The sequence below is a fragment of the Heterocephalus glaber genome, unplaced genomic scaffold, assembly GCF_053883595.1.
Source record: "Heterocephalus glaber isolate CG9 unplaced genomic scaffold, H.glaber_assembly_v1.0 deba00000621, whole genome shotgun sequence".
NCBI lineage: Eukaryota > Metazoa > Chordata > Mammalia > Rodentia > Bathyergidae > Heterocephalus > Heterocephalus glaber.
This window is the reverse complement of record NW_028258153.1, coordinates 30,788,881-30,808,077: the sequence shown is the minus strand read 5'-3', so window position 1 is coordinate 30,808,077 and position 19,197 is coordinate 30,788,881. Positions and strand designations below refer to the sequence as shown.

The following is a 19,197-nucleotide window of genomic DNA, read 5'->3' as shown; positions in this document are numbered from 1 at the left end:
AGCTACTGATCAAATAGAAGTGAAAAACAAAAAAGAGACACTTTTGGACATTCCGGGTGGGATTGGAAAGTTTGTCTCTCATCTGTATACCTTTCTGTAGCTGCATAGAAATATCTAAGATTTCTTAAAAATATGCTTTAGCAAAAACAAACAAAAAAGGAATCTGGCAGAGGGAGATTCATGGCATGTAAGAAACAGTAGTCATAACTTGAGCAGCCAATGTTGGTAGCTGGTATAGCAGGCAGAAAATCACAAATTAGGTAATTTCCCAATATCATAGTATTTGTGGAAATATTCTAAACTCACAGAAGAAAGTAAATGTAATGCACACATGGGATATGCATAAAAATGTGCAAAGGATGTGCCCTAATATCTTGACAGGGCTTACTTTTAGGAAATGGCATTGGAAAAGAGAAAAACAGGGAAGAGACTGAAAAAAAAGCAATGTTTCTGCAATATTTTTATTTCTTTTACAGAAAGACTCCAGCATAACATCCAGTGATACAATCTTGGATTTGATGCAGATTTTCTTTATCACTTATAGAGATGCAACTGGGAAACAATAAACTGTGTATTTAAAAGGGACAACTGGAAAAGTTCTGACACGTGTACAGCTGGGAAACCATTACCATAAGTAAGATTAAAAATTGCCTATCACCCCCCAAAGCCTCCGGTGCTCCTTTGTACCCCTTCTTCCAGGCCTGGCCCTCCCCACCCCAGACACAGATTTACTAATATGCTTTCAGTCACTGTACATTTGCTTCCATTTCCTAAGACTGTACGTGAATGGAATCACACAGGATGTGTGTGTGTGTTGTTGCAGTGTTAATAGCATTACTTCCCGTGTGGATAATAAAGTACTATGTAGTAGCAAGTGTGCTTTTGAGCCCTGGCTGTCTTCTTCTAATGGGAGACCAAACTGGCTTTTGCTTTTCCTATTTTCCACTTGATGTCTTCCCTCCCTAGCAGCTCTCTGGCTCCCATGTAGTGAGATTAAACTACTTGGGATAGTCTCACTGAACAAAATAATTAGTCTGAAGGACTGAACATTTGACAGTTTCAGCTTTTAAAATGGTCATGATTATTAAACATAATCTTGAACATAACCAAAGTTAGAAACACAGAGACACTTGTGGTTAAAGTCACTTGTGGTTAAACTTGGAATCTTTCATCATTGAGAATAAAGTTGGGAGAAGCAACATAAAAAAGTCTAGGCTCTCTAGGTCAAAAGTTGTCATTATCTCATCCATGGGACGTTTTCTTTCCCATGTTCATCTTGGCTCTCGCTCCATCTCACGTCAGCAATGGTAGAATCTGTAGGGTCAGGAAGATAACAACCACTGAGAAAATTTTACTGAAATAAATTTTATGTTCCAGTTATCATTGATGCACAGAAATAAAATCCTCTATTTAATGACACCAGCAAAAATTTTAGTATACTCCCAGATCCTGTAGTCAGGAGTTCAGACATGTAGCAGAGATGACTTCAGACACACGTCCAGGGCTTCAGCTGGAAACACCTGAAACTCTGCCAGCTGGAAGTTGGAACCATCTAGAAGTATCTTACTCACATGGAATGACTTAAGACTGGACTCCACAGAGCTTTGTGCCTATTCATGGCCTCTCTGTGTGCTATGGGCTTCTCACAGCCTGGAAGCTTGGCACCAAGAAGGTGCATTTCAAGAGGAAATGTCTGCAGAGCAAGTGACCTAGGAGAACCACATGGGAGTGCATACTTTTTCTGACCATGTTCTGAGGCCAGCCAACTTCACAGGGGCAGTTACACTTCAATTCTAATGAGGAGTAGGACAGTCATGAAGACATGGTGAAGAAGAACATGTAGGATACAGTATGCACTAATTCAGTAACCCTATCATAACAGAACATCAGGGGCTTGGAGAATAAGAAACAGAAATTTATTTCTCATAGTTCTGGGGGCTTCAAGTCCAATTTTGATTCTAATAGGTATAGAGAGATAGAGGGAGGTAGAGTTCCAGGTAAAGTTAGAAGAACAGAGAGAGAGAAACTTTTTTTTAAATAAGGACATAGAGCTATCAGATCAGAGCCCACTCTTATAACCTAAGTTAACCTTAATTACTTCCTTAGAAGGCCCCACTCCAAATAAAGCCATACTAGAAATTTGGATTCAAATACATGAACTCAGTCAGGTGAGGGACAGTACCAACCTTCCATCCCTAACAGTTGTTGATTCTGTCTTTGAAAATACAGTCTGCTCCAGAGTGAACTGAGAAAGGGAGGAAAGGCCCAAATCCCAATATATAGCATTGAACTGTCTTTGAGGGACAAAAAAGGCAAGAAAAAAGTAGCAATAAAGGATAATTTCTTGGAGGAAAATAACAGCATAGTTTGGTGGTGAAAAAACAAAAATAAAAACAAAGGAAATTTCTAAATTACAAGCCAAGCTTCCTTGTGTTCTTCTGGATTCTTTACCTGCTAATTGTGACATTCTGCAATTATTTAAGTGAATTTTTTCACCAAGACCTAAAAAGGAGCCCAAGCAATCTGTAAGATACTGCCTGTGTCCAAAATTGTATGTTTTTATGGATTCTTCTTTCATGGTTCATGTTTTTCTAATTATCTGCCTTTTCTCACTTCTTCTGTTGCAAAGATTAGCCTTATTTTTTCTTTTAGAAACACTAAGTATCATTATCTCTTCAAAAATGTTGGCTTTTTAAAATAAAATGTAACACATTTTGAGTCTATACATGCAGCATTCTTTATTTTAGATAGCTGATAGCATCTTTCTCTGGATTCTTGGTGATGGAGCTTGGTTTGGAGGGAAGAGCATGCTTTATTTTGGGGGGGCAGTCAAATGAAAGGAAAATTCTCTAATCTCTGCCAGTTTAAATCATCTCTCACTAATAAATGAAAGAGGAAATCTTAACTTTTGCACTGAGGCTACTGTTTATTTCTCTCTAAGCCTCCTATCACCTTCTACCTTGTCAAGAGCCAAGAGAAGGCTCTACAGCCCAGAGAGTGACTTCTAAAGGCTGGGAGCTCCTGAGTGCCCCTAGGGCTTGACCTATGAGAACATGGCTGGTCCCTGAGCACTTGTGGACCAGCCCACTGAGGGGCAGGGGCATCTCTGCTCACTGGATGCCACAGAGGTCCCTCCCCACTGGTCAAGAGTGTGACCCTTGGGAAGCAACTCTTTTCTGCAACATGAGCTTCTCACCTTCTCTGATCCACAGTTTCTCTCAGCATTCTGATCCCGATCTGAGGCCAGAAGAAGGTGAAGCCAAACCTTTGCCACGAAACCAGTGAAATGAATGAACAAGACTCGGTCAGGGAAATCCAAGAAAAGCTTTAGTATGTCTTATTTCTACAGGGAAACTTACTCTGAACCTGTTCCTTCTCCACTTAGCTCTCAGTTAATATCTCAGGTAGGTTCTGTGGTTTTGGGTACCTTTTCATCATAGGAACAGTCTCATCTCAGTAACTGCATTGGTCCATCCAAGTAATTATTAAACTCCAGATATCCTTATACTTTAAAATTGTCCTGTTTGCCATCCCAGGCATGTTTCAGGACCAGAATGCAGCAAGGGAAAAGTGTGGGTGGGCCCCTTCTCTCTATCTCCTCTCTGCTCGTCAGCCTCAAAGTCAAGTGAAAGTATTTGCTCTAAAAGTTGACATCTTTGTCTTTTCATGAGACAAGGGAGCCTCTGTCACCATCTCTGACCAGGGGGTTATTCCAGATAAGTCTCAGGAAACATCTCATGGCTCTCTAGTCCCAAGAGAGACATGCTCACCTCTCTCAGTGGCCTCCCAAACCCCTTCTCAGGGGAAAGGTGACTGAATGCCTTGTTCATTCTCATTAATGATGGACAGCAGCACAATGTCAGCTTTCTGAAGAATTCCTCTCTCCTCTGCCACCCTGCAGGTGGCTGATGGGCCAGTTCTGACTATTTTGCTTTCACAAACTCCTGCCAGGTCCCATACTGTTGGTACAGCTTCTTGCTTTAGTATTTAGCTCATGCAACAATGTTCTGATACATTACCACTAGTCACAGATGACTAGGGCCAACTAAGGATGTGCTGTGATTTTAAAATCATGTGATTCTGAGGAAAAGTTTTTTTAAAAAAATCTCATCAGTACATATTGCTTATATACTGAAATAATACTTTGGATATGCTGGGTTAAAAAAAATACAAACAGTCCCCATTATGGCTTATGTCTAGATGACCCCCCCTGCCCCGCCAAGCTTCATACGCTCGGGTCATAGGTGGGGATTTTCAGAGGTGGTTGGATCTAGAGCATGTGCTGCTAGGATTAAGGGTGTGTGATTATTAGATTAGTCCACTGATCAGTTTGGCATAGTTCTGAGTGTAGATAATGGCCAGGCCCACCCTAGGTGTGAGTGCCACCCAAAGGGATGTAGACTGGATAGAATATAAGGGACAGAAAGAGGGCTGCTTTTTTAGCTTGCTGTTTCGCTTCCTTGTTACTGCTTGCTGCCTTCTGCCTGCCCTGCTTTGCCATGAACTGTTTCTCTTCTGAGATGGCCCTCTATCACACCACCCTGCCTTGGAGACAGCTGACTATGGACTGAAACCTCTTCAAACTGTGAGCTACAATAAACCTTTCCTTCTTTAATTTTCGGTATTTTGTCTCAGCAACAAGAACAGTAACTAAGACAGTCACCAACTTACAATGGTGCTATTTTTGATTTTTTGACTTTATGATAGTAAAAAGTGGTATGTACTTAATAGAAACCATGCTCCAAATTTTGAATTCTGATCTTTACCTGGGAGGGCAATACGTAGTAGGATTCTCTCACACTATTGGGTAGTAGTAGCAATGAGCCACACCTCCCAGTCAGCCCCACAATCACCAGGACAAACAACCACTACTCCACAGGTTACTGTGCTGCTGAGCAAGATGTTTTGTAGGTTAGGTGTATTAAGGCATTTTCAATTTTTGATATATTCAGTTTATGATGGATTTATCAGGACATAACCCCATGGTAGTCAAGGAGCATCTGTACACTATTACAGTTAATTTCACCCATTTCTTGCTATATTTTTTGAAATACGTCTACAAGGAAATTTCAGTCTACCTGTGTGATTTTTATATACTTCTGTTTGGGGGTGTAGCTCCAAGCCAGAAGGAAGATCTATCACACAAAGACCATGAAGAATCAGGGGACTAGCTCAGTTCATTGAGAGATTCATCAGTATTCCTACACTACTTCCTGAGCTGGAAGTGGGATGACATAGCACCAAATCTAACCCCTTTGAAGGCTCATGCTTTTAAGAAACTTCTAAGCAAGAGAGACCTTGGATAACAGTTTACTGTTTCTGGCCCAAGAGTGAGAATGAGCTGGAAATGGCCCTCTCACAGGATTCAAATAGTCTCAATCCCTGGTCCCCTCAGAGGATTAAAGTGATCCAAGAGTGATAATTCTCTCTTTCCATATTTCTGATAGAGGCAAAGTCTCTGCAGAAAGATTCCATCATCAAGAGCTTGGAATTAACCCTATACGTTTTAATCACAGTATTTGCTAGCCACTCAAAAATAATCAGGAATTTAAGAAGAGAAAATTTTACCTGGCAAGAGGAAAAATGAGCGAACATAGCAGAGATCCACAGAACACTCATAATGAATTTATCAACCACAGGCATCAAAATAAATTATTATGTTGGAGGCATTAAAAATAAGATTGAGGCCTTTGGCAGAATACAAAAAACACTGTATTTAAAAATAGAACAAATATTCTAGAAATAAAAAATATACAAGTAACTGAAATGGAGAACTTGGTTTAGCTCAGGTGGATTTAAGAGGAATCATAGTACTATCTCTAGTACACATTTTATGTCTACTGCAAATTTCTAGTATATATATTCTATTTGATTTATAGGATGAATTTTATCCTGAATTTCTTGGTTTGTTTATACAACAATTATAAGCAATAAATTTTATCCACTGTCTTCTTTTTCAGAGGAATTTATTAAGATGGACTGGTCTATCAATATGAGCTTTTTATTTATTTATTTATTTTTTTGGTACTGGGGATCGAACTCGGGTCCTTGAGCTTGCAAGACAAGCGGCAGAACCACTGAGCTAAATCCCCAGCCCTAGCGTTTTATTAATAAAATTCCTAAATGGATCCCTCTATGGATGAGCCATTGTATTCCCAGGGTAAGTCCTTTTGGTTATGAGGTTAGGAAACCCTAAACTGTGGCTGGCATTGCTCAAGGGTCAGTAGGGATGTGAGTTAAAGAGGCTAGGAGAGGGGGAACACTCATAGGAGGGCTCCCACTTTCCCAAGTTTTATTTCCAGGACCTTGAGAATCTGATCAAGCCACCCTACCTCCTGAGGGGCTGGGGACTGAGAAGCACAGGTGACATTCACAGACCTGGGGCACAGTCTAACCAAAAGGCAGGGCCTAATCATAGGACTACAAAAGGCACTAATGGAAAAAAGAAGGGCAGATGAATAATGTGGAGAGAAAGAGATATAATTTTTTTTAAAATCTAGACATAGATCTTCCATCCCACACAAAAATGAAATAAAAATGGGTCAATGATACCCAGCAGTACCCACTAGCCAGAAGGCAGACAGTAGTAAAAGCACAGGTTCTTCTGGCTTTCAACAGCTGGACCCCATGGGGGAGGGTTGTCCTTTCTATCAGCTGCACCACAGGGAAACTATCATCACCTGAGCTTGCCCAAATGATCCTCAAAGGGATTTGCATGGCAAAGGACTTGGCCCATGTAACTTCTCCAGGAAACCCCACTTTCTGACAGCTATCCACTGCAGAGGCATTAGTTCTGCTCTCTGTGGCTGTCTGTCAGGCCCAGGTATCCTAGGAGACACATGCCAGAACTAAAGAAATGTAGTAGCATCTATCTGTCTAAAGTACACATACTCCAATATTCATCCTCACAAAAAAGAGCTGGAAGTCAACATTTATGGGGATTTTCTGGCCCGAAATAATGAACAGTCCTATATAGGATCAGTGCAATGGCTCAGAATGGCCAAGGTCAGTTCACACCCATTAGCCTACATAGTTCTCAATGTCCCATTTCCAATTCCCTTAGAGTTCAATATATGTACTAATTTTCACCTGAATATTCTTACTTCACAGAAACATCTGTTCACACATACTGAAAACACACACATACACACACACACACACACACACACACACATACACTCCACAGATATGCAGGAGCAGGTAGAAAAGACTCGATCCAGGGTGTTTAAGTGGTATAAATATCTCAACATGGTTCATATAAACCTATCAATCTGATACCACCAAACATACAGCTGTGGAGATGTTTCTATCATCATGTATCCAAGCCAGTACTACTGAGCTTCAGCACATCCATATTCTTTCACACAGATGTGAGCACACAATTCACCTGTCCCAAAGTAGGATCCTTAACCCAACCCCAAATATACAATAAAAGTCACACCGTATGTCTCCAGAACTGACATGCCCAAACACATGTGTACAACCGCTGCCTGCACTCTGAACACACTGGCTACCTGTCACTATGTAAATTTTACAGAAGTAAGTACCACTCACCCTAAATGTCACCATAGCACTCCAACTATGTGTACAAATACAATATGTACATAAATACAATTGTGAGCAATAAATACACTGCCCCTATGATAAAAATAAAAACTATAGACACAGACTCTAGGAACAATAATACAAACTATTTTCTCATGTATCATCTATAAAAGACCTGTACAAAATACGACAACTCTAAAATGCACATACTGCACAATTCCTAAACCCACACACAATCTATACAACCTTTTTGTAAACGCACATGATGAACTTCCCGCACTCCCAGAATATACACTTAGACCTCATGACTTCAAATAGCCACAAAAACCCTACATTGATCAAATATGTTAGACCATGCCACAGACATGAGGATGACACATAAAAGCAACATCACTGGGCTGGGGGTTTAGCTCAGTGGTTTCGCCGCCTGCTGCACAAGCACAAGGACCCAGGTTTGATCCCCAGTACCAAAAAAAAGAAAAAACAACAATAAAAGCAACATCACAAAACTCAAAAATTACATTCCAGAATAAAAAGAAAGAGGACCCCTGAGTCACTTGCTGTATCAGGCAGTGATTTAATATAAGATATACAAATACATAGCAATTTACATGATTGGCTTACAATGGCTGCCCAGAGTCAGGTGTGGAAGAGTGCAAAAGGTCTGTCTGTACACTGAGGATCTGAAGGATCCAGTCAAAGCCCTGGAGCTCAGTGCAGTATCTTGTGCAAATCCATATCAGTAGGCCAAAAGGTCTTCGATGCAAGGCTGAAGGTTCTACACTGGAAGGCCAAGGGGTCAGTGCTGGAGGCTAAAGAGTCTGCACTGGAACCCAGGAGGCAATGTTCAAGGTAAAAGTGAAAACTGGAGCTCCTCTGAAGAAAACAGAAGCAAGCCTTCCTTCTTCATTTCCCTTTAATACCATTCTGGTGATGATCTAAGGTGGGTCTTCCACTCCTAGAACTACGCTGAACCAGTTTCATTGGGTGTTACTCAGGTTGACACAGCCAATCAACCATCACACTTGTACACTCACAAAACCCCCAAAACACCTGCCAAAGTCATTAATGTATGCCTCAAACATTCAGAGAAATAGACAAAACACTAAGAACATCTGTATGCTTATTAATATACATACACAAGGCTCACACATCTATGGGAGCACACATATAAACAATATTAATTCTTGAATGTATACAGTCCTCCCAAAACACTATACATTTTTTCATACCTCCAGAATACCTCCTTCTAACCTCAATACTCAAATAGCCCTAAACATACCTAGAATACTTCTAATAACCCCTCACCCTTGAGTAAACTGATACAATTAATTCATCCAGATAGATATACATACAAACCACATACAAGTCTAAGAAACAGAACATCTCCAATATACCATCTATAAATACACATAAAACCTCTTATTTATCCTGAGCTAGTCAAAGCCTTCTTACATCCCCAAATACTAACAATCATACTTCTAATATGTATAGAATTTCCATTCTCCCCTGAAGAAACATATAACTTCACCTTTTGGCTAGATAAATATATCTTTACTTTCCAAATACATGCTAGTAACTGCCTACTGAAAAGTACAGATAGCCACAGAAAATGCTACTCCAAACCAACATGTTCCTTGAATACACACGAAAACACAACAGATCTCCTCTCAAGCCACAATATACTCAAATTACCTCACACATGATAAATATGCAAACATACCACCATCTATCCCCAATATACATGCAAGCCCACACTACCTGACTTACATAATCATAGATTACTGATACAAATAATTTCTCCAATTTATAGAATAAAGAATTATATAAACTCCACACCACAACTACAAACACTCATTTTATGAGTCCCCAAAACTAGTCATAAACCTGTCCTCAAACACTGAAATACACATACACAAATCCTAGAATCCACAAGAACAATATACATAACCATAAAACATGTTCTGAATGCACAAACCTCCAACACTGCCTAATTATACACAGAGATTACAGGCCCATAGAATATGCTACATGATGGTGCCCATAAGCAAATTTAGAAATTCTTTCAACTTTTTGCTGACACACTAAAACATTCCAACATGCATTGGAAAAAATACAACTCTCAGAAGTCCATCAACAGACATACATATGAGACTATAAATAAATATTATTCATGCAATGCATGTCTTACATTTTAATAATAAAACACACAATCCTCTATATTGTAAATTCCTTTTAGTAAACGGACTCTCATATAATGATTCTGATGATTTTTGCCAGGCTGCCGTCAACCTATGCTTAAAATTCAATCCTGATTTGATAAAATGAGACTGAGGAAAAGCATAGTACTTACTCAATTTTGGAAAGTTGCTGACATCACTGACAAATGAGTGTATTTAAGAACATGAATGGTGGCTGATACTTTTGCTTACATTTCAAGTTTCCTAAGTGAAAAGAAGGAAGATGTCACTCAGAAGTCCATTCATTTTTTCAGTGACATGGGATACTTCTTTGGTGAATTAGATAACGCTTTTTCAACTACATAAGAAGTTTTCCTCAAGCTTTTGTGTTATTCTGAGTACATGGATGAATAATCAGAATACCAGCCACTATGACAACTTACAACACATCATTCACTGCTCAGATCTTCACAATCAAGTAGAGTTTGTACTGTTATTCTGCTTCTGGAGAAGTGACGTTCAGAGAGGTAAGGTCACAGAAGTGACACACTCTCTGGAATTTGAGCCTGGAGCCTTATTCTTCAGCCTGTTTACTCAACTGGCCCAAGTTTCTCCTCAAGGTCCTTGCCAGTCAGCAAGGAGAGCTGAATGCAGAGAAAACACAATAAAGGATGTGACCTTTCAGAAATTTCTTCCAGGGATGAAGCTACCTCTCAATGTCTGTTATAGAGACATAGCCCCATGTGCTCATAGGCAGGACTCTTGGAAGGTGACTGACTCATGGGGGCAGTATAGCTGACTTCCTGTTAAGAGATGAGGCCTGGTCAGCAGAGGCAGGTCACTGGGGGTGTGACCAGGAAGGGTGTAGCTCCTTGTCCTGCTCCTCCCCTTTCTTTCTGCTTTCTGAGCACCATGATGTAAGCAGCTTTTTCTCTACTATGCCCCTCTGTCATGTTGTCCTACCTTGAAGCCAGCAGACTATAGACTTAAAATGTGAGCTAAAATCAACTTCTCTTAAGTTGTGGATGTATTGTGCCTCAGCAACTAGAACATGATGAAGACAGTGTTCATCAGTGCACCATCCATAAAAGACTAGAGCATTTGTGCTAATTTGAATAGACTGGATCAATACACTCACAATGAGTACTAAGAGGGTTCCCAGAAGGGAGCATCACTCCATTATAATGGGCACTGACAGTCCGGGGAGCTGTCTCATTGATGCAATGATGCCCCATCGCCTACTCCCTGTTCTCGAGCTGAACACAGGCATGTCTGTCCCCACAGATGAATGGATTCTGGCATGTTCTCAAAGAAGATGCCCTTGGTGTCTTACTTTCTCATTGCTAGGAAAAAATACTTGACTCCCACAAGTTAAAAGAGGAAAGGTTTATTTTAGCTCACAGTTTATAGAGGTTTCAGTGCATAGTCAGCTGGCTCCAAGACAGGGCAGCATGGCAGAGGGGCACAGCAGAAAAGAAACAGTTCATGGTGTGGCAGGCAAAGGCAGCAATCCTTCATTCTACTTTTCCTTTTATTCCATTCAGGTTACAAGCATATTAATTGGTGGCATTCACACTCAGGATGAGTCTTCCCTCCTCAGTAAGTCCATCACCCCCACACAGAACTATGCTAAGCCAATCAGTGGACTAATCCAGTATCTCACACCCATGATCCAGTCACTCTCAAAAACCCCACCTATGAGCACATGAGGTTTGGAAGGGACATCTAGATATAAGCCATGACACCTGGCTTCCTTTAACTTGAAGGTACCGTGGACATATTTGTTGCTCAAAGGATAGATGAGTAAAGTCTTACCCAACAAAAAGGATCTAGAACACTGAGCACAAGCTGATGGCCCTCAAGTGTTCCTTGCTTACTGCAGCCACAGGAGGAGAGTGGGAACCTCCAGTGTTTTTGACAGAGATGTTAGTAAGCTTTCTGTCACTGTGACAAAATATCTGCTGTCAACAGCTTAAAAGGAAGAAAGATTTATACTGGCTGACACAATTCATAGACTGCAGTCCATGGTCATTTGGCTCTGTTGCTCTTTGACTGTGGCAGGAAAACATATCATGAAGGAAAAGTGCTAGCCTGGTGGTGACCAGGAAGAGGAGAGAGAAGAGAAGGGAAGGGAGAGGAGGGGAGAGGCAGGGCAGCGCCAAGGGTCTCAGTACTTTCTACAAAAGTGTTAGAGACAAAACCTTTGGGGGACACTGGATATCCAAGCCATAATATTGTACCCCGGCATCTAAATGTTTCAGTACATCTCACAATGCAAAATACATTCAGTCCATTTCCTAGAGTTCCCAAAGGTCCAACAGCTCCAGCACTGCTCAAAAGCTCAAGTCCAAAGTTTCCGCTTAAGCGTTTTTCTCCTATCTCTTTTCAGTTCATAAGGGTAGCTTATTCTCCCTGTACTTAGTGCCATATCATAATGACTAACTGGAGAGTTACTGAAATAGCACTAACCCTTTCCCTGCACACTCCCCTTTCCTAAGATTCTTAAAGGTACTTGTAGCCAGGCATCATGGCATATTCCTATAATCCCAGAACTCTGACAGGCTGAGGCAGAAGAATTGCAAATTCAACTGGGCAACTTAGTGAGACCCTGTTTCAAAATAAAAATTTAAAATAGCTGGGATGTGGCTTAGTGCAAAGATTCTGGGTTCAATAATCTTCAGTACCACACATACCAAAAAGAAAACTTGTAAAAGTGTAGAAAAGGGGCTGACTAATGGAAACCAGGCACACAATCCAAACGGCAAACTTCCAAACACCAGAATTTTCCTAGATTCACAAATCATGGGTGACTTGTTGACCCTTAGAACCAGGTAAGATGCCATTACAGAACAGGCAGTGTCTCAGGACTAATGAACTGCACAGGAACCCAACTACAGATTGAGATAAGATTCCGGCAAAAGATGCCATGTCAACTCCCTCTCCTTGGCATTAGGCAAGATAAACTCAGGTGCTAGCCTATCATCTTCTTTCATGACAGTTTGTTGCTAAAAAAACAAAACAACAACAAAAAAACACCTTTTCTTTTTTCCTACTGGAACTGACTCTCCAGCTATTCATTCTCTTGAATGCCAGAAAAATCAAACCTGTCACAATTACATTTAGCTATCAGTACCTATAAAAATCTAAAAGAGGGCTTGGGATTTAGCTCAGTGGTGCTGCGCCTGCCTCACAAGAGCAAGGTCCTGAGTTCGATCCCCAGTACCGAAAAAAAAAAATCTAAAAAACGTTGTATAGTTCCAAGATATGATGTCACAGGGTAAATGTTTCCATTTTAAAAGGAAGGAACAGTAAAACAGCAAGGATGAATTAGACCAAACCGAGACCATAATCTAAAAGGGCAAACATTAAATCCTGTAGCTCCATGTCACTCACTGGGGTGTATAGTGGTATGATATGGGTCCTTGTGGGCCCATGTGGGCCTACGTCTTTGCCTGTGCAGAAGGCCTCTTTCTTGGATTGGCTTTCATCAATACCTGTGGTTATACTCAGGAGGAGTTCCACATTCCTGGCATCTCTACCTCCCTGGGGTCTTTGCTGCAGCTTTGAATAAATTCTCACAACTTCACATGACTGCCTTTTTCAGGCTGCTTGTAGGGACTCTGACAGTGTTACACACTGCCAAATCTCCCACGTTTTTCTCTGAAATCTTACTGGAATCTCGCCTAACCTGATTATGCTTGAATTTTAAAAGTCTGCAAAACAGCACCATGTAGATGACAGCAAGATCTGACTACAATTCAAAGAGGATCTGGGCCCTCTTGGATCATGGCTGCAGCAGCCTGAGTGTCTGTCTGAATGAACAAGAGAAACAAATCTCTTGCTGGTGGCAGACACCCAAGTCATCCATATGGTGTTGGTTTTAGACACACACAGAATATACGAGTTGTGGGATCCAGAATGCGTCCATCTAGACTTCAGAAGAAGGCCTGGGAGGTCAAACAGTATGCCCAAGAGGGCAATGTGTGAAGTTGTGAGTCTGAAGCTGAAAGTGCAGTGGAGACCCAGAAGAATGGAGAAGGCAGGAATCTGGATTGTTTAACAAAAGCCTCAAGCAGTGAGCAAAGCTGGCCCAAGAGAGAAGCCATGAGAGCTACAATCACCAGCAATGCCTTAAGGACAGGGTCACCCAAACCCTTCTGAGTTCACATCTTGCCACAGATTGCCCTGGGTGCTGGACATGGAACTATGGAATTTAATGTTTGCTCTGCTGAATTTTGTACTTGCTTTGATCCCATTTCTCTCTAACCCCCTATTTCTGCCTTTTGGGATGGGAATAATTAGCCTGTGCCATTGAATGCTGGAAGTGTTTACCTTTCTTTTCATTTTTACAGGGGTTTCCAGCTAAGAGTTTGCTTTAAATCTCAGAGACTCTGCACTTGGAAATTTAGCAATGCTAAAACTGTTAGAAGTTTGGCAACTCTTAAAGATGGACTAAATACATTTTGATTTTTTTTTTTTCTGGTACCAGGGATTGAATTCAGGACCTTGTGCTTGCCAGGCAGGCACGGTGTCACTGAGCTAGATCTCTGGCCTGGGACTAAATACATTTTGCACAAAGGGATGTGCATGAGTCTTTGGGAGCCAGGGTTGGAATGTTATGGTTTATACCTTGATGTCCCCCCAAGCATTATGTGCTCATAGGTGGGGCTTTGGGGAGGTGACTAGATCATGGGTGTGTTTTACTGGGTTAGTCCACTGATAGGTGGGTGTGATGTTGGGAGATGAAGCTTGGTGAAAAGAGGTAGTTCCCTGGGGATGTGGCTTGGAAGTACATATCCTTCCTACTCCCTTGATTACTGCTGCTGCTCCTTGCCGATTATGCCATGAATTCTTTCTCCTCTTCCAAGCCACCCTGCCTTCAAGCCAGCTGACTATGGACTGAAACCTCTACAATCTTTGAGCCAAAATAAACCTCTGCTCCTTTAACTTCTGAGTGTCAGGTATTTTTGTCCCAGCAATGAGAAAGTAAGACAGGCCACAATGTTTCCCTCATGAAAATGCTGCTGCCATTAGGCCTCATCTCCCCACATGTTCCATCACCTGACAACAGCATCATCAAATAGGGACGAGGCCTTTAAGGGAGGAGCCTTTGAGGGACAATTAAAATCCAAACCACGACTTGGTACTCATATCCCCTGACTTGCCTTTTTGACCTCTTCCTGCAAAGGCCAATGCCCCTCAGGTATTATCTATCCTTGGATCCCAGTCAGGAGATTCAGAGCCAAGGAAATAATTGTGTGGGTGCTAGAGAGGTATGAGAAGTTGTGGGGTCAGCTGGTGACCACTTTAATTACACAGCTTCCTCTCATTATCAACCAGAATAGGATAAATCAAGGCCATGGATACTTATCAGAAAAACAGAAATCTGACATGAGTGTTTCAGAGACAGAGGTATTCTGAGGTTTCAGAAGAGAAAGGAGAACATTTCTTCAAAACATGACCCACTGAACCCTCATTCCCAAGTCAGACACCAAGACATTTCATCAGCAACAAGGATGTGGGGAGGTTCTTTCTAGCACCAAACCTACTGATGCAGATAAACTGCCTGACAGTCAACAGTGCTCACAACCAGGAGGAAAACAGTACCAGGGGGCAGAGGTTCTGCAGGCTTTCAAAGCTGGACCCCATGAAGGATGTCCTCATTTATCAGCCTGCAGTGGTTGCCTAGCTGCTTCTCAGGGAGATTTTCATGGGAGAGGTCTTGGCCCATCAGACCTCTGCCCAAGAAACGGTACCATTTATCACTGCTGTCCATCACTGAGATAGAACCAATGAAAGTGCTAGTCTCTGTGCCCATCTGTCCACCAGTCAAGATACATCTTTATGCTGGGACCACACTCATGGTAAAGGAGTATTCACCTGCCTACACACCACTCAATTCATATGCCTAAGGAGGAGCCAGAAATTAGTATTTATGAGTTTTTTTGGCCCTAAACAATGAACTAACCTAGTTAGGAGCAAGGTTCAGAATGACCAGCACACACACAAGGGTCCAGATCCCCTAATGTCTGACTCATAATTTACGTGAAGTCTCAAATATATGTACTTCCTGTAATCTGAATGTTTTTATTATACAATCACTTCATCCTATATGCTAAACACACACGTGTGCGTGCATGAAAGGTGTGCTAGTACATACTTAATAAGGTATCCTCCAGGAGGAGGAAAGAAATTCTTATCTGTTAGTTCTCATGATGTTACTATCCCAGCATGATTAATTTCACCTACAAACCTGATGAAACCGGACAGAGAACCAGGAACAAATGACTACCATTAGCAAAAATGCCACTTGCACCTGAACACAGAGACAGACCCTGTTTACCACCCAGACATTCACAGAATTAAAGAACCCTAGCCACTCTAAATGTTAATATGTCATCTCTGCAATTATGCATACACATACAGCATACATGTGTAACAAACCCACTGCCAATATGTACACAGTGAACACCTTATTGGCACAGGCCCTACAAATGCACCAAGCACACAGTTGTTTCACAGGCCACACAAAAACCCTCAATTTTACAATACACATGCTCCATAATTCCTGAATACACACACAATCTACACAGCTTCTGTCTTTCCAATCACACATAATGTACCTGCCACATCTCCCATAATAAATACATTATACACCCATTGCCTCAAATATACACAAAGCTACAAACATACTATACTTCTCAAATATGTAAGAACAAACACAAACACCAGGACCACATGCTCAAACAACATCATCAGAATCTTCAAGGATTACATTCCAAAACAAACACAAAGGAGAATGCTTGAGCCTCTTGCATGCTCCCAGACTCCAAATATATACTTCCACAAAACCCAAAAATTCACACTGTAACTCAGAGACATACACACATTGGAAATAACCACTAAAGTTGCATTGTGAGGGCTATGTTCAATGCCTAGCACCAAAACACACACACACACACACACACACACACACGCACACAAATCTTGGTACACTGGCTAATACACAATTCCCACATGCTAATATACGAATAGGCACACAGATAAATATTTTCCAGGACCTGAATATTTATAGTACACATCTGTAGGATGCAACATTCCACCCAAAAAGTTCTCATAGCACTTACAAATATCCCAGATTTCTCCAAAGAAATACATTTTATACTTCTAACAACCTCACTCCTTATGAATAAAATCAATCTCTCTCTGTCTCTCTCTCTGTCTCTCTCTCTCATACACACACACACACACACACACACACACACACACACACACACATACACACACACATACAATATCTCAGCATTCAGGAGGGGAGAAACCACGGGTGAAATATTCCAAAACTCAAATTACAAACACTTAGCACCAACTGCCTGGGTATGCATGCATAATATAACACCCTCCTTATACAACCAACTCTACACAGTTGCACAAAAACAATCATGACTTTCCCTTTATCTCAAACATCCACCCAGACACCATCACCCACACAGGTGAATACACAGATTAGACTGTCACAGCCAATTTAAAATGGAGCAAATCCCAACCTATGAATTCATATGCTCACATTCCCAACACAACCCAAAGATACCTACAACAAACCACCCATGCCCTGAGAATTCCTACAGTCTTCAGGAGCCCATCGAGTATACCACAGTTTCATAAACCACCACCCACAATTTTCATGACTCCCAAAATAAGAACTAAAATTCCTTCCCATCCTCAAGTACACACAAGGTCTCCCCAGCAAAACACACACACGCACGCACAAAGCATGTAATGAAGTTTCTGGACATAACACATGCATACCGTAATTTAAAAATACAATAGATAAATCTGTTTAGTGCAAATTCCTTTGAGTCAACTGGTTCTCACACAACGCTACTGTTGACTTTTGCCAGCCTCCTGCACCCACAGGAACCTATATTTGCAACTCAATCACCGCATGACATCACACTGAGCAAAAAAGCATGTTATACAACTTGGGCAGTCACTACTGAGTGTAGCTGGCACATGAATGGAGGCTGATACTTTCCCTGCCTTAACAAGTTTCATACGTGAAAACAAGGACGGTGTCGCACAGCGGGCCACTCACTTTTCAGTGACAGGAGCTACTTCTCTGAGGCGCTGGACGACGCTTTTCAGACACGAGAAGTGTTCCTCGGGCTTCTGCATCACGGCGCATGGAAGGGACACAGACGTGACGCGCTGTCAAGCTCCACCACATCCCTGGGTGTCCCCGTCCCGCCCAGCCTCGGACCGCAGAACAGGGACTGGGGCCCGGCCTGGGGCTTCACCCACGGCCTTGGGAAAAGCCGAGGGCCAGCTAGAGAGGGGCCCGGGGCACAGGAGGGAGTGTTGCCCCCCAGGACACACACATGCCAATACCTCAAGGGCAGGCACAAGGGGAAGGTGCAGGAACATACTGCGGAAGTGGTGGGTCAGAATAACCATTACCTCTGGTTTCAGTAAGGAATTCTGCAACCGCCATGTTGGCCCCAACCGTCAACCAGGCCTCTGCGCTCGCGCATGCGCCTTCCCGGAGTAAAGCTTCAAGAGCGGTTAGAGCGCGAGGCAGGGAGCCCAGAGCGAAGGCACGCGCATTGCCTGAGAGCGGTTGGAGCGGGGGAGGGGGGGGGGGGCGGCGCGCAACCACCTTGGGCCTAGGACAAGCGCATGCGCAGGGCGCACCAGAGAAAGGGGCAAAGGGGAAGGAAATGGGAGGGGTAGGGGAAAGGATAAAAGGGAATGGAATTAATATGAGAGAATGGAAAAATAGGAACAAAATCTTTGTAAATTGTTAGGAATGGAGGGGTTGAAGGGAGGGCTGGGCAAGGGTGAAAAGTAAGAACCAAGAGAGATTATGGAAAGGTGCAAATTTCCCATGATGAATGTCATTATATTGTATACCTAAAATGTACCAATGATTAGAATGAATAATCGATAATGCAAAATAGGAAGAAAAGGTCCAAAAGGGTAGGGGTAGAGGGAGGGGCAGGGGAAAGGAAAGAAGGGAAAGGAAAAATGATGAGAAATGGAAAAAATGGAAATAAAGTCTTTGTAAATAGGGAAGGGTGGAGGGGGTGAAGGGAGGGCTAGGAATGGGGAAAAAATAAGAACCAAGATGCATCATGTGAAGGTACAAGTTCCCAATGAGAAATGTAATTGTGTTGCATACCTACAATGTACCAATAAAAGAATTTAAGAAAAACAAAAAAAGAAGCAAAGAACCAGCCCAAGCCTTCCTCAGAGACTTCTCTGCGGGTGAATCCCTTTTAAGGAAACATTGTGGTGGCCTCCAAACAACCACGCATGATTTTCAGAATTGCAAACCTGCCATCCATGCACTTTGAACCATTTTTTCCTAAAGCAAACTGCTTTTATGGGGCCCAGCGCTTTTACCTCTTTTGGAATGAATTTCTTTCCAAAAAATGAGTGTGTCCTTCTTTCCTAGCTCTTTGAAAGTTTCTAT

At 41.9% G+C, this 19,197-nt stretch overlaps 1 long non-coding RNA gene across 1 annotated transcript; it reads right to left on the bottom strand.

The window, feature by feature from the left end:
• Positions 1-442: 442 nt before the first annotated feature.
• LOC147829418 (uncharacterized) lies at positions 443-18,305 on the bottom strand. The gene is made up of 3 exons (XR_015449219.1): positions 18,183-18,305; positions 17,821-17,894; positions 443-1,314 (listed from the first exon to the last, which is right to left on the bottom strand). It is a non-coding gene; the product is annotated as an uncharacterized LOC147829418 (long non-coding RNA).
• Positions 18,306-19,197: the final 892 nt, after the last annotated feature.